The sequence below is a fragment of the Gossypium arboreum genome, chromosome 8, assembly GCF_025698485.1.
Source record: "Gossypium arboreum isolate Shixiya-1 chromosome 8, ASM2569848v2, whole genome shotgun sequence".
NCBI lineage: Eukaryota > Viridiplantae > Streptophyta > Magnoliopsida > Malvales > Malvaceae > Gossypium > Gossypium arboreum.
In genome coordinates this window covers 14,090,199-14,093,250 of record NC_069077.1, presented here as the reverse complement: position 1 = coordinate 14,093,250, position 3,052 = coordinate 14,090,199, and the positions used below count along the sequence as shown (strand labels likewise).

At 36.4% G+C, this 3,052-nt stretch overlaps 1 non-coding gene across 1 annotated transcript; it reads right to left on the bottom strand.

Annotated features, from left to right (window-relative positions):
- Nucleotides 1-1,690: 1,690 nt before the first annotated feature.
- On the bottom strand, nt 1,691-1,797 carry LOC128279978 (small nucleolar RNA R71). The gene has a single exon (XR_008270162.1). It is a non-coding gene; the product is annotated as a small nucleolar RNA R71 (small nucleolar RNA).
- Nucleotides 1,798-3,052: the final 1,255 nt, after the last annotated feature.

Sequence of the window (3,052 nt, the reverse complement as noted above, 5' to 3'; positions counted from 1 at the left end):
CTGCAAGGCCCGGAGCTCCACACATCTCGGTTTGCACTCAACAATATTGTATGACAGAATCTTAATGGAATTTCATTTCTTTATTTATTCATCCACACCTCTGCCCTTTCTAACATTGATGCTCGAACACCGCAGTGTCTCATCTGCAAGGCTTGAAACTTCGCATATAACGGTTTGTATCCGGTAATACCTATGATGATGGTAAATGGAAACTTCATTTCTTAAAACATAATTAAGTGTTCTTAATTAATTATGTGTTCTTAAAACATAATACCGTATGATGATGGTAAACGGAAACTTCATCCAGTAATACTTGATTTGTTCTTAATTCTTGCTTTAATAATCCAGGTTATTGATTCAAGTGCTGATGTACTTATTCAGAGCAGCAAAAGTCCTTGTCTAAAAGTAGATCTAGCATAATTAAGCAGAGTTAATTGCACCCCTAGACATAGGGCGACATAAATCTGCCGGATTAGGGTCAAACCTAATAAGGGAATCCATAGATCGAGTTAATGCAACACTCGGGGTTTTAATTAGAAAGAGATTTCAATTAATCAACCTAGGGTTAGACGTTGTTAGTCTCGAGAGAGATAATAATATAAATTAGGGATTTCTACGGATCGAGTCAAGTGAATAAATCGTCTAATTCAGAGTCAAATAACAAGTGAAGTCTAGGTGGATTCTTTCTTGGGTATTGTCTAAATCAATCAGTTTTCCAAAAAGTATTTCCCCAATTTACTTCCTTTGTATTCTTAGTTTAGTTAATTAGTTTAGATAAAGCAAATCCCCTTATTTTTAGGGTAGATAATAAAAAGAAGGTTAATACTAGTACTTTTAGTTCTTGTGGGCTCGACATTCCGGTCTTGCTATAAGCTATACTACTGTTCGATAGGTGCGCTTGCCTTTATCGTGATAATAGTTAGTCTTCAAGTACGATCAATCATAATTATAAAACTTATCACACACATCAAGTTTTTAGCGCCGTTTCAAGGGAACTAAGATATTAGGAATGTTTAATTTTTATTACTTTAGCCATTTATTTTATTGCAATTTAATTTTATCACTAAATTTTCTTTTATTTACTTCTGGCAGGTTTTTATAGTTTATAACTAGAAGAAACCCGTCAGGACCTCTACTTTTTGATAGTGTGATCGAAAGCACAGCACACAGAAGTCGAAGAGAGATAAGGCGAAGCCTATGATACATAGAGGAAGGGCAAGAGGATGATATTCAAACCATAACCGAGGAGATGGCTGATAATCATAATAATAATCCGCTACCTCCTATGGCTGTTGCGAACCCGGTAAATCAGGATCTTGCTCCTCGTACTATGTACGATTATGCCAAACCTAGTTTAACAGGAGCTAAATCGAGTATAGTTAGACCTTCTATTGCTACAAATAATTTTGAACTGAAACCTAACACGACTCAAATAATACAACAGTTTGTTCAGTTTGATGGTTTGCAGGACGAGGATCCAAACACTCATTTGGTAAATTTTCTAGAGTTTTGCGATACTTTTAAAATCAATGGCATTTCTGATGATGTCATTCACCTTCTGATGTTTCCCTTTTCATTGAGGAATAATGCTAAACAGTGGTTGAACTCGTTACTATGAGGGTTAATCACTACTTGGGAACAAATGACCGAAAAATTCTTACTTAAATATTTTCCGCAGGCTAAAACGGCTAAATTAAGGAATGATATCTCTTCTTTTACACAGATAGATCTAGAAACTCTTTATGATGCATGGGAGAGATACAAAGATCTATTAAGAAGGTGCCCCCACTATGGGTTACCACTTTGGCTACAGCTTCAAACTTTTCACAATGGCTTGAATCCTTCAACTAGACAGATGATTGACGCAACTACTGGTGGGACTATCAATAATAAGACACCTGAAGAGGCTTATGAATTTATAGAAGAGATGTCACTGAATAATTATCAGTGGCAAGTCATGAAGACAAATTCAATGAAAGCGGTCGGCGTTTTTAACATCGATTCGGTTACTATGCTCTCTAATCAGGTAGAACTTTTGAATAGAAAAATTGATGGTTTACTTTCTTCAGATGCTCATCCAGTAATGCAGTACGATGCAAATGGAGGTGGAACAAGCAATTCAGAATACCCACCCTATGGCCACAACATGGAAAACGAGCAATTGAATTACATAGGTAATAACCCTCGACCTCAAAATAATCCTTATAATAACACTTATAATGTACGTTGGAGGAACCATCCCAACTTCTCGTGGGGTGGCCAAGGAAATCAAAGGCCACAACATCCTCCAGGTTTTCAACAACCACCTTACAATCAGGAAAAGAAGCCAAACATTGAAGAGATGCTAACGAAATTCATCTCGGTGTTAGAAACTCGTTTCCAGAATACCAAAACAACACTTAAGAATCAACAAGCGTCAATCCAAGGGCTCAAAACTCAGATAGGCCAGCTTGCTAAACTGATTTTAGAAAGACCACCAGGAAGTCTACCTAGTAACACTGAACCCAATCCAAAAGAGCATGTAAAAGCAGTTACACTAAGGAGTGTGAAAATGTTAGCTGAATCTGAAAAGAAGTTACCACAAGAAGCTGACAGAAATGAAGGAGAGGAAGTAAAACCCAAAAACAATGACAATCCAATGCCAAAGGAATATAAACCACCAATCTCATATCCAGCAAAGTTGAAGAAAGACCGCATGGATGTACAATTTGGTAGATTTCTTGAAATTTATAAACAACTGCATATTAACTTACCTTTTGTTGAAGCTATATCGCAGATGCCTACATATACAAAATTTTTAAAGGAGCTTCTAACAAACAAAAGGAAATTTGAAGACCTATCTACAGTGGAACTTAATAAGGAGTGCTCGGCCATACTCCAAAATAAATTGCCAACCAAACTAAAAGATCCAGGAAGTTTTACTATTCCCTAGTTAATTGGTAGTTTGAATGTTGATAAGGCACTAGATGATTTAGGCGCTAGCATTAATTTGATGCCATATAAAATGTTTAAACAACTTGCTCTTGGGGAACCTAAACCCATTAGGATGAGT